At 42.6% G+C, this 12846-nt stretch overlaps 1 protein-coding gene and 1 non-coding gene across 2 annotated transcripts in view; both read left to right on the top strand.

Moving 5' to 3' along the window:
- The window catches only part of PRKN (parkin RBR E3 ubiquitin protein ligase), a 1108857-nt gene that overhangs the window by 704300 nt on the left and 391711 nt on the right, over nucleotides 1-12846 (top strand). The gene's annotated exons all lie outside the window — the stretch shown is intronic.
- Nucleotides 2290-2395, top strand: LOC125996722 (U6 spliceosomal RNA). Its single transcript, XR_007491403.1, has one exon. It is a non-coding gene; the product is annotated as a U6 spliceosomal RNA (small nuclear RNA).

Genomic DNA, 12846 nt, shown 5'->3' with positions numbered 1-12846 from the left:
TTCAGTGGCTCCTCCCTTTCTGGGCGTGTTGACTCACCTCCACAGAAGGCTCACGGGAAGGCAGACTCCCCGGAAAGCTCACAGGAAGGCAGGCTGGCTGATGAGCCGCACCAAGGGTGAAATCAGGCCGAAAATGCAGGACAGCAGAGTAGAGAGGCAGAAGGGTGCTGGCATCTGAGATCCAGCGAAGTTCAGAAAATGTCTTTTTTCAAAACCAACGTAGACATGTGTTTACAAGCCTTGCTCCTGTGTCCAAGAACAAATTTCTAGGAGAACACTTTTTATTTGAGCCAGAAAAGCCAGAGAATGCTAAGATGATTGGAAACAGAGTGTAAGCAGGCCCTTTGTGAGGACAATTGACTAGATATGTGTAATGGGCTTTCTGGTCTACCTGGACTTGAATGGAAACGGGGCTGAAGAGATAGATAGCACAGCAGTTAAGGCGTTTGCCTAAGACGCAAAAGGACGGTGGTTCGAATCCCAGCATCCCATATGGTCCCTCAAGCCTGCCAGGAGTGATTTCTGAGCGTGGAGCCAGGAGTAACTCTTGAGTACTACCAGGTGTGACCCAAAAACCAAATACCAAAAACCAACAACAACAACAACAAATAAAAGGTACTTCTTCTCGCCTGCTACACAACCTTTCTGGCGTCTCTTCAAAGGATCTATGTACGTCGTAGATTTATCTTCTTAGGAGCTTGTAGTTGATTCCTTGATACATGTTTCTGGTTTTAGACACCCTGTGTTTAGGTTAGAAGTTTTTCTTTACATTTTCCTGTGTTGAGCTTATGCAAACAGCTGCTCTTTTATTATTGACTAGTTTTTCCTTTAATAATTGTATACAATATTGTTTGTTTACTAAAAACAAATGGGGGAATTGTTGTGTATGTAAACATTTTAATGGGATTATTATGTTACTGACCCTACCCTGCTTAGTGATTGTGCCCTACCCTAGGGTGTGACCTGGCATTCTGCTCCCACCCTAGGGTGGTACCTGATTCTGCTCCCACCATTGGGTACCTGATTCTGGGGCATAAAAACAAGGGTCTGTGGAAGGTGAGAGGCTTTTTGTCCTGAACCTATTATTAGGCCTTTTGGTTTCAGCCTCTTCAAGGAATGAAGGGCTGTTTTCTTCGGAAGCCTGACTGCCTGTTGGCTTTCTTCCCGCTGCATTCACCTCAGAACCGCCGACTGAACAAGATAACACATGTGTGGTCCGAGCTGGAGTAGAAAGGCCTCATCCTCCATCCTTCCATCAGTCAACCTTTTCAGGGGCTGACTTGCAACAGATAAGTAGTTGGCCATATTGGATCAGAAGCCCCCTGCCAGTGTTACTCCTGGGGTATTTACACTTTCAGGTTTCCCAGTTCATTGCATGTTGCATTTCGCCCTTAGGATGGGCTTGAATGGAGATGGGGGCCTTTGTCCTTAGGCCCCGGCCACGTGGCTCCATCCCCCATTTACTGGCAGGTCATCATCTTCAGACTCACTCAGACAGGTTTCAGGGAATATCGGTTTTTTAAATTTTTTTTTTTTTAGTTTTTGGGCCACACCCCCCATTCATACCCTATCAACCACATGTGTGGTCAATCTCAACTATTTACGCATGCTATCCTTAGCTTGCCCTTCATCTTAACTTCTTTCAGCCATATCTTCTCCTCTTACCTCTCCATCCTGGCCATGACCTTAATCCCGTGGGTCAAAGGCCTTATCTAACCTTCCCAAGACCCCTTCCAGGAATGAGCGGGGTCTTACAGGTAAAGATACACGTAATATCTGAGGTGAAGTCACAATTGCACGTGGAAGCCTGCATCCATACACATACATAGATGTACATATATTTTAATACATATATATAAATCCATTTTCTGTCATGTAAGTTTCTCACAGAGGTTCCTAACCAAAACATTGCCCGAGAATCTCTCTACAGTGGCACAAGTGGTAGGGCGTCTGCCTCGCACATGCTAACCTAGGACAGACCACGGTTCAATTCCCCAGTGTCCCATATGGTCCCCCAAGCCGAGGGCGATTTCTGAGCGCATAGCCAGGAGTAACCCCTGAGCATCACTGGGTGTGGCCCCAAAACAAAAAAACTAAAATAAAACAAAAAAGATCTCAGAAGCCAACCATGACAGTTCATCATTCCTTCCGGTCAGGCTGCAAAAGGGCTGCCTATTATAGTAACATTCCTTTTGGGTCAGGATGCAATTGGAAGGAGGGAGGGAGGGGAATGCTGCCTGTTATATTAATCTAGAACTTCCATAGAAATACCAAGTATGTTCTGCCTCTGTGCTCACTGTGGCAGCACATCTACTAAAATTGGAACGATACAGAGAAGATTAGATGGCCCCTGCACAAGGATGACACGCAAATTTATGAAGTGTTCCATATTTAAAAAAAAAAAGAATGTCTGGCTCTGAGATGCTCAAAATTATTGCATGTTGAGGAGCCTGTGGCTGGCTCCTACTCACTTAGTTAATATATTTATTGTGACAGTATAAATTAAATCTAAAAGATTATGAGAGATGGAAATAAGAAACAACCAGATCTTTATCCTGAGGAATTTCATACCATCCTATGGAGTTTATGGAGCTTAAAATATATAATAATCAAATGTATGTATGTCTAGATATACATACATATCTAGACCATGGATATGTCAGAAAGCAGTTGAGAAACACTGGGCAAGATTGTGGAGGTCTTTGAATACACTGTAAGAAAAATGCTTTGGTTCATCCTAGGGGCTGGCAGGGCCTGAGCACAGGCACGGATATTTTCTCAGCCAGGCTCCTGGAAATTTGGTCTGTTTGGTGGAATTGCAGAGAACAGAAATGAAAGCAGATGGAAGAGAATTGTAGTGATTCAATGAAAACATTTGGAAGCACCTTTAATTAGAATCCAGGCACGTTTTTATGGCTATCTGGTTATACTTGGCTTAAACAGAAGTGATAATTCTCTTAGAGAGCCATAAGGCTATATCATAATTTACTAATGAATGAGAATCGAGGTTCAATTTGCTGAATAACTGTATTGTGGGCCCAGAATTATTGCCCACTGGAAAGACTGCTCTGCCTCTTCTGTTCCAGAAGCAGAGCAGTGTGGCAACTTATCTCCATGGGACATCAGCAAAGCCAACAGACCCTCAACTGTGCATTCATCAGAAAAATCCCTCCTGAATATGCTCCCACTGCTCCTTAAGCAGCCAGGAAATCCTCCAGAAGCAATCTAGAAAGAAATAGAGGAGAAGACTAGAGAGGGAACACATTGGAGGAGGACTCTTGCCTTGTATCTTGCCAATCCAATTTTGTTCTCTGGCACCACAGAGGATCCCCTGAGAGCCAGCAAGAATGATTCTGAGCTGGAGTCAGGAGTAAACCTCAAGCCCCTCCAGCTAATGGTTTAGCCCCTTCTCCAAAATGAAAAAGCTAAAGATCTAGAGATGATGGATAATACACAACATAGTGGGAGAGGGTGGAATAAGTCTAATAACAAGATCTAGAGAGGACTGGGGACCGGAGAGGAAGTGTAGAATTCTGGACAGCATTTGCAACTGGGGGTATAAAAATGCTCACCATGAAAAAACTTCCTGAATTCCGGATGTCTGTGGGTGGACTGAGGGGGCAAAGATGACTGTGATGAAGATGGCAAAGGGCATGCTTCTGTGCCAAGTGAGAGTCCAGCCTTCCTCTTGGCATTTTCAGAAGAGGTAGCACAGAGGCGGGGGGGGGGGGGGGGCAAGTTTCTAAAGATACTGAGCTCTAGGGCTAAGGAGCTGCTTTTTCCTCACAGGTGAGGATCTATGGTTAACTTTCCAGGAATATCACTTGCTCAATGATTACTGACAATTCAGTCAATCTTATTTTTAAAAGGCAATAAAACTTGAAATTAACGCATCAAGCATTTTGTGGCATTGTGCTGTGATCCAAGTCTTGAAGAAAATAAACTCTAAGGAGAATGTGGAAACACTCCAGAATAGATAGTTACTGAGTAGCTCATCGAAGTTTTCGTTGGGAGATAGGAGGGGACTCCAGGTTGGTCACTAGGGATTTATCATGCAGTGGCATTTGCACCCCAGAAACCAACACATCCCATCTTCAACAGACAGAACCCAGTTCTTTTGTACTTCCCAGGTGGTCCTGGGAGGCCATGACTGTTCAGAAAGAAAGAAGGGGTGAATTTCTTTCTTCAGATTCATTTGTTCCTCCTCTGTCCTTGTTTCTGTGTCTTCTCTGAGCTCCCACAGACACCTGTGAATGTGGTGTCCATGGTCAGTACACATATCCTCTCTCCATTTGTAGCTCTCAGTGACCACTGAGTCACCTCACTCATTTCCATCACTTCATCACTCCAAGGGGGAAGTTGTTTTCTCTGGAATCTTTGAACCTGTCTTTGAACCTGGAGTCTCACAACTCTTCAGCCAGTGATCCTCTTAGCTATGGGGAGTCCTGAGTATGCATGTGGGTTTCCTCATGGGTTTAGCTCTGTTCTGTGCTGGCCCACAAGTCCCCACTCATTCCTGTCACAAGCTCTGTCCTGTGTTGACAGTTCTGCAGAGCAATTAAGCTAATACAGTGTTTGTTTGCTTGTTTCTCACCTGACTATAATAAGCTCCCAAAGGAAATTCATTTCTGTGTCCAAATAACAGGCCCATCCCCAGAAATATTTAGAGGTTACTCCTGGCTCTGCACTAAGGACTCACTCTTATGGGTTACTCCTGGCTCTGCACTAAGGACTCACTCACCATATGGGATGCTGGGGGTCAGCCATGTGCAAGATAAGCTTACTCCAATTGTACTATTACTCTGGCACTTGATTTGTCTGCAAAGATGCTTCTTCCAGTCAGAATTTCAATAACAGGATTTACCCCCTATTCCCCATTCTAGCTTCTTGGATATTATTTACTTTGGAAGCCACACCCAGCCCAGCCATGCTCAAGGGTTATTCCAGGATCTTCACTCAGGAATTACTCTTTTTTTTCATTTTTATTATTTTGGGTTTTTTTTTGGGGGGGGGGCATACCCATTTGATGCTCAGGGGTTACTCCTGGCTAAGCGCTCAAAAATTGCCCCTGGCTTGGGCAAACCATATGAGACACCAGGGGATCGAACCATGGTTTGTCCTTGGCTAGCACTTGCAAGGCAGATACCTTAACTCTAGCGCCACCTCACTGGCCCCAGGAATTACTCTTGATGGAGCTGGGGAACTACATGAGGTCCTGGAAACAATTGCTTTCTCTCTAGCCCTATCTTGATCAATTTTTCAAAATAAAATATTTATACCACAACACTTTCAAGTCTACCTTGATCATTTCCACTGTGAAGATCCCAAATCAAAGCTGATCTCACTGACAATACAGACAAATGTGATCATCTTCATGTATGATTTGAGGACTCAAGGTCAAAATGGAAGCATGCTCTTCTCTTCACTGGAGACAAAATGCAAAAAATATTCCATTTCCTCTGTAGTTTGTAAATACAGTCTTTATTCTGTCTACTTTATAGCATTGCAGTAGGTCACTGCTGTTCTATCAAAGTTACCCCTTAAAAGCCTCAGTCTTTGTATAAGAAAAAAAAGAAGGGACTTAATACTTTTGCCTAATTATCATCTAAATTTTATTGGGAGGATAACACTCCTAGAGGTTCTAGGAGTTACTCCAGGCTCAGTGCTCGGGAGACCATTCTGTGCTGGGGATTGAATATGGAGTTCCCAAATGCAGAAAATGCACTCATGAGCCATTTCCCTTTCTGGAGTTTTCCTTCTGACATCAAATTTCTGGCTCTCTGGCTGTGATAAGCTCAGTCACATTTCACTTGTTCTTTGCTTTATAAGGAGCATCTTGAGGTTATGTGAGGGATATATTCTCCTTTTCTTGGTGGAGAGATTGGCCACAAGTCAGCATTGCTCAGAGCTTACTTGTGGCTCTGGGATCAGGGATCTCTCTTGGTTGGACTCACAAAACCACATGCTGTGCCAGGCATTAAACCCAGGCTAGCCACATGCAAAGTGAATGCTTTAACATCCACTTCTGGCCCCGAACTTTCCTCTTTCTAAGCAAAATATAAGGATCTCCTTTGCCACTAGATGAGGCCCACTAGATGAGGCCCAGGCAGGATGCAAATTTAATCATAGCCTTTGAAGAGCACACACACATTTGAACCAACCGTCTAGTTGAGACATTCGCAGAGCTTCGAGGAAGGGATAGAACATCTGAGGAGCAATCAGGATCCCCAGGAAGTAGATATGACAGAGAAAGCAGAAACTGGTCACTGAGAAAACAGCAGTTTTGTTCATATGTTTAGAATATTCTGTAGTTGTGTGCTGAAGGGCAGTGGAGGAAAGATACCAGCAAACTGGAATGCTAAAGTTCTAAGTTCTTCCTCACTCCTCATCAGGCTGGCCTCTGGGCCCATTAAATCCCAGCCAAAGAGTTTTTAAGGTCAATATAATCTACACAATTTTGAACTCCTGATGATGGTAATACACAACATAGTGGGAGAGGGTGGAATAAGTCTAATAACAAGACCTGTAGATCTAAAGCCAATCAGATTGTCACCTTCAACCTCTGTTCAGCATTACAGGTCATAGAGAATGAGACAAACCATCATAGAAGGTCCTATCCTGTCCTGTCCTGAGGGTAGCCTGGATAGCCTTCAGTGTTCTCACCACAGCCTTTTATTCAATAATTGTTTTGCTTCCCACCCCCACTGGGCTCCCAACAGGTGACCCATTGTTTACTTGGACAGAACCCTTAAAGCCAATTAGTGAGCTCATCAGTGTTCAATAGGTAAAGAGCAGAGGCTGGGGATTTATTTCACAGAGCTTATCAGAAAGTGCCCTTTAAAAATAAAGTCCACTTCTAGTTCTGCCCCTACTAGCCTGACATCTAAGTGCCATTATTTTATGCTTGCCTGCCTTTGCAACCAGCCAATCTTTGTCATCTACTCATTACTTTCTGTAAAAAAAAAAAAAAAAAACAAAACTGTGCATTCTAAGAATTAAACTGTTTTCCATATGGCCATGATCCCAGCTTCGGTTTTTATTTTGTTTTTGTTTTTGTTTTGTTGTTGGTTTTTTTTTGTTTGTTTGATTTGGTTCGTTTGATAGGGGCTGGGTTTCCTATACCTCTATGTTCCCTGCAGTCCAAGAAACCCCATGTGGTTTTACTTACCCAAAAATGTATTTAAAAGCATAGAATGGTAGTTTGTGAAATAGCACCAAATTGTTATATTCTCTAAAATGCATGATCTCTCGATTATTTTCATTTCTCAAAAGAAGTGCCAATTCAATTGCACATATGAGGAAAATTAGCTACAAAACTTCTTTTGTTTGTTTGTTTTTTGGGCCACACCTGGTGACGCTCAGGGGCTACTCCTGGCTATGCACTCAGAAATCACTCCTGGCTTGGGGAACCATATGGGATCCGTGAAATCAAACCCAGGTCTGTCATGGGTCAGCTGCCTGCAAGGCAAATGCCCTACTGCTTCAATATCTCTCCGGGCTCCCAAGGAAACAAAGCTGACTTCTAACCTCTTTTTTGGTCTCTTTACCTGTCAAAGACTCGCCTGTCAAAGTCCCACTCAACTAGGTGGGACTAGTTCTAGATAGGTCTTTTGTTTTTGGCTGCCTCCCCCCACCCCCACAACCCATGGTCCTGGTACTTAATAAAAACTACAGTTTGGGTGGGCAGTTCTCTCCTTGACTACATGTGTTTTACATTCTCAAGGTTGGCCTGGTTTATTTCCTGTGGTGACCCCTGCTCCAGAACCATTTTTTAGGGATTAGGTTATGCGGAGCCCCATATCTGGTATCTGTTGTTCTCTGACTCCCAGTTTTCTCAGTACCTTCAAGAATGAAAATGCTGAGTAATAAAGATGCTCAGATTCAGAATTGTGGAAAAGTTTATGGGAAAGTTGAAGAGAAAGAAAAGGACCTCCCATGTGGGAAGGAACTTAGTATAGGACTACAGCGGGAATGTTAAAAAATGGAGGATAGGAAAAGTAAAAAAAAAAAAAATGCGGTTGTTCATAGCAACTGGCAAGGGGAAATAGAGGCTTCCTTTTGCTCTAATGATGTCAGATCTTCTTAAAGGGCATTGTAAATAATAGTGGTCTGTAGAGGAATGACATTAGTCTGTTCTGTGGTCTGTAGAGGAAGGATGTTAGTCTGTTCTATGGTTCCCTATGTTCCATAGGGTGTGGAGGAATGGCATCGATCTGTTCCATGATGTGTGGAGGAAGGACGTCAGATTGTACCGTGGCCTGTTGGGACCTGAGTTCTGAACAAAGAGAGAGGCCATTTTGTAAAGGTCACACAGCAGGCTTCTTCTCAAGTTCTGCACAGGGAGAGATGCCATTTTGTAAAAACCACATGCTAGGTCTTCACAATTCTATTTCCATAGACACCTCCCCAAGCTACCTGGCCATACCAGGTAGACTATCAAGGAAGGATAATGGGGCAGTAGGAAGACAATAGCCAATTATTTTAAGGATTATCAGAAAACTCGAACCTCTCTATATCCTTTTCCTTTTATAATCCTCCTCATGACCTTGGGTGGGACTCATATCCTTTGGGAGATGGCCCTGACTGGTCAGTGTAGAGGTCTTGTTGGCAGACGGATTAAAGTATTAAACTTTATTCCAGTTGTGTGGTCTCATCTTTCTACTCTGGACCCAAGCAGGCCTTTTCCATTGTGTTTCACCCTTCACCCTTAGCTCCTTTCTCTCCTGCTGCTCCCTACATGAAGTCTCACCTTGGCTAGCAAGTCTGATACTATGTGTCCTATGATGCTAATTAATAAGAATTTAAAAGGAAAACCCTCAAGTTTACTATTGAATTTATTAGTCTAAAATACACTAAAACTAGGGTCCAGTGATAGACCACTGCTTTGCACATAGTTGACCTAGGGCCCCCCAAGCACCACTAATTGTGGCCTCTGAGCACAAAGCCAGGAGTAATTTCTGAGAACTATGTGAAGGGGAGGGGGACAAAATAAAAACAAAAATAAAATAAATAAAATATCTTAAACCTAAATGAAAGTACCTTTTTCTTAGAAGACATAGTCAACAGTGGGGTGAGTTTTTCACAGATTTAGGAGTTCTGTGGCTAAAAGTGCCTCTTACAACTCTGATAAAAAAAAAAAAAGGAGGTTTGTGTCTCCCCTAAATGTTCTTAGAACATTCTGTTTCTTAGAAGGAAAATAATCTTCACTCATCATCATCCTTGAAAAGGTCTGATTTAAATTTTTGGTCTTCTTTCCAAGAGGCACATGCTACCTTTTCTATTATAGATACCCAGGACAAATCCACATCATTATTGTATATTCCTTCCACCTTAGTGTTTCCAAATAAATGACATCAAAATGTGTCATTTTTGCCTGTTTCCTAAAGGTGTTCTTATCTCTTGATCAAATCTCAGGAGTTTTTCCATTTTGAGTAAGTACAATGAGAGCAATTTGCAATTCCAATGTCTGCCTTGCACTGCATCTGAATTGGAACAAAAAGCAGCATGGAAGAACAAAGCCTTGCTGAGTGGGGTAATTTCAAATGCCTGGAGTTCAAAGATGCTTTTTTGGCTGGAGCAGCTGAGAAATGCTCTCCCTTTCCCCTGAGACCCCTGCTTTGGGACCTGGGAGGAAAGTCACCTGGAATCAGAACACACGTACATTTGCTAGCTTGCTCAGAGGCTGTATTTCAAATTCTCGGTCATTTATAGGAATATACATTTATTTTCTTCCCTCACCATACCCGCCACTCTCTTATGCTCCAGTGAAGATTTTTTTTTTTGGTCCTCCCAGGTAAATCTTAGGGTCCCATTGGCAATTCTGCACCAACGGGGCAGTGTTTCAAATCAGAAGACGCAGTGCTGCTAGGGCCCTGTGCTGCTAAGGAGTACTCAGCCATTCTAAAGGTGCTCAAAGGCCTCCATTTCTACACCCAAAGTGCTCCTCACTTTGCTCAGGGAACCATGTCACGCTGTTGTTATTAAACCAAGGTCCCCTGCACGTAATGTATCTACCTAAAACCCATGCACTAGCTCACCAGCCCAAGCTATTATTTTATAAATAAGATGTTTTAACTACAAACTGTCCAAAATGAAAATGTCCCAAAATGAAAATTGGTTTGTCTTTTGCATGCCTACTACCCTCCTTCTCTCCTCTCTGGTCTATTTATTGAGGCCTGGAACCAATTAGTGACCTCTTCAGTTTTATCTTGTCAACTAGGACACTGTGACCAACTGTGACACACGGGCATGGTTGGGACAGGAGTATCTAATTCATCCATGACTTCCTATAGCAACCTGAGCTCTGTTAGATAGGGTTAGCCCAAAGGGGGCAGCTGAAGTTATTTTTCACTGAATGAATCAAACAAAACAAAATAAATTGCTTTGTGAAGAAGAGAGAGACCAAAACCATCTCTCCAGACAAACAATTCACACTGATTTTCTAGGGTCTGTTTGATATTTTCCTTTGGTAAAGTTAAAATTAGATTTAAAGGGTGGGGGTTAAAAAATTAGATTTAGGATTAGGGTGTTAGGATTAGGGTTAGGTTTTTTTTTTATTTAATCACCATGTTTACAATAATTTTCACACTGGAATTTGGGTTTCCATCATAGAATGTACATTACTTCACCAGTATGATTTCTCACTACCAATATTACCCCATTTCCCTCCTCTACCACAACCCCCTGCTTGTCTCTCAGGCATCTTGCCTCTCTACCTCACTATCATTTTTATGGTAGTTGTTATTGTGGCCAGTGCTCTAGATGTATTCACTGCTCTTATGGAATGCTTCATGTCATGAGCTGATCCTCCTGGCATTCAGCTCTATTTTCTCTAGATATTATTAACATACTGTCTTTTTTTTATATATATATATATCCTGCAGATGAGTGAAACTATTCTATGTCTATCCCTCTCCCTCTGGCTCATTTACTCAGCATAATCATCTCCATGTCCATCCATGTATAGGCAAATTTTATTACTTCATTTTTTTCTAATGACTGCATAATATTTTATTGTATAAATGTACCACAGCTTCTTTAACCACTCATCTCATTTTGGGCACTGGTGTGTTTCTAGATTCTGGCTATTGTAAATAGTGCTGCGATAAACATAGGGATGCAGAGGGCTTTTTATTGTGTTTTTGTTCCTAGGGTATATTCCTAAAAGTGATATTACTGGATAATATGGAAGCTCAATTTCCAGCTTTTTTAAGGAATATTCATATTGTTTCCAGAAAGTTGAACTAGACAGCATTCCCACCAATAGTGAATGAGAGTTCCTTTCTTTGCGCATAGCATCCCCATGGGAACCTTTAAAAATAGATCAGGCACAAGAAATGGAGGAATGGTGCAAACCAATATGACTCAGCTAACACATGAGTGGAGGGACAGGATAGATCATGATAGACTCAGCTAACACATGAGTGGAGGAATAGGACAGAACAGGATGGAATCATCTAGCACATGAATGGAGGAATGGCTCATGACTGGAATGTTGTAAATAGTGTTGCATTCTTGGTTTCACCCTGATTCTATGTACAACATTTTCTGTAACTTTGAGGCCAGTTCTCAGGGTAGATGCAAGGAAATTTCTCCCTTTTTTTGCAAGGTTTTGGGTAAGATATTCTGAACATCCAGAGTATGGACCAAATCCCATACCCAACCCATGAGGATATCAGTCCTAGGGTTGCCATGTCTTGAAGCAGGCATCTGAGTTAGTCCCTCTACCTCCTTTGTTTTGTTTAAAATCCAAAATCCTTACACCTTCTTCACTAGGTTGACATTTTCTTTTAGACTTCCAGAAAAAAAATGAATAAGAAGCACTATACTGAAGGCCACTGTGTCTTTTTACTTTAACATAATTTATTCCCCCCCCCCACAAAACATCTGAAGCTTTTATTTTCTGCCTTCTCATCATTCCATGACATGTTATCCATAAAATTAAACGTTCTCATCTATCAAAGCCTTATATATCAAAATATGATTCTTCTATTTTTTTTTTAAAAAAGGAGAAGCAAAAGATTGGAAAAGCTTTCTCTTTGGCCTTGATTCTGCTGAGAGTCAGGGATTGATCAAACCTTAGCTCTGTTGCCCCTTGGAGTTTGCTGGAATGTCCCCTTCAGAAACACTGTGTCCACAATTCACAGCACTTATTGGATTGAGAACAAGACTCAAAGAAAGTGTGTCAGCCCTCATGTTAACCTCTCTTTTGTCTCACCTGTATCCAGAGCCACCACTAAACTGGAACTCAGGGGAACTCCCCAAAGCTTAAGAGAGCTGAATCAGGGAGGCACAGGAAGGCACAAGGAAATCTGGAGAACTTGTATGTCCTCCCACCCCCAACTTTTTTATTTTTGTTGTAGGGACATACCTAGCAGTGCTCAGGGCTTACTCCTGGCTCTGCACTCAGGAATCACTCTTACTTTGTTCCAGGGATCATAGGATAGGGATGTCAGATAGAACCTGAGTTGGCTGCATGTGAGGCTAGCTCCTATCACTCCAGCCTGCACCTCAACTTCAGAGAGTGGGGTGGACTAAAGTGTATGCCTTGCAAGTACCTTTTCCCCTCCACCTCCTATCCCTATCACAATCTGCTTTTATTCTAAGTACCACATATGATCTGAGCACGCACTCCTAAATACAGAGGCAGGAATAGCCCTGAACATCCAGAGTATGGTCCAATCCTACACCCTACCCCAAACCAACGCCATACCAGAAGGGCTCCATATGGCAGGAGCTCCATATCAAAGCTTTTGAATGTTCGTGCTGCCCACGGGCGTTTCCCGAGGGAGCTTTTAACAGTTCCTTCGGGCAGAGTGTGGGCAGCAGCAGGGAGGGAAGCCAGAC

This window comes from Suncus etruscus, chromosome 18, assembly GCF_024139225.1.
Source record: "Suncus etruscus isolate mSunEtr1 chromosome 18, mSunEtr1.pri.cur, whole genome shotgun sequence".
Lineage (NCBI taxonomy): Eukaryota > Metazoa > Chordata > Mammalia > Eulipotyphla > Soricidae > Suncus > Suncus etruscus.
Note: the sequence above shows the minus strand (reverse complement) of the source record. Positions and strands in the feature narration are given on the sequence as shown.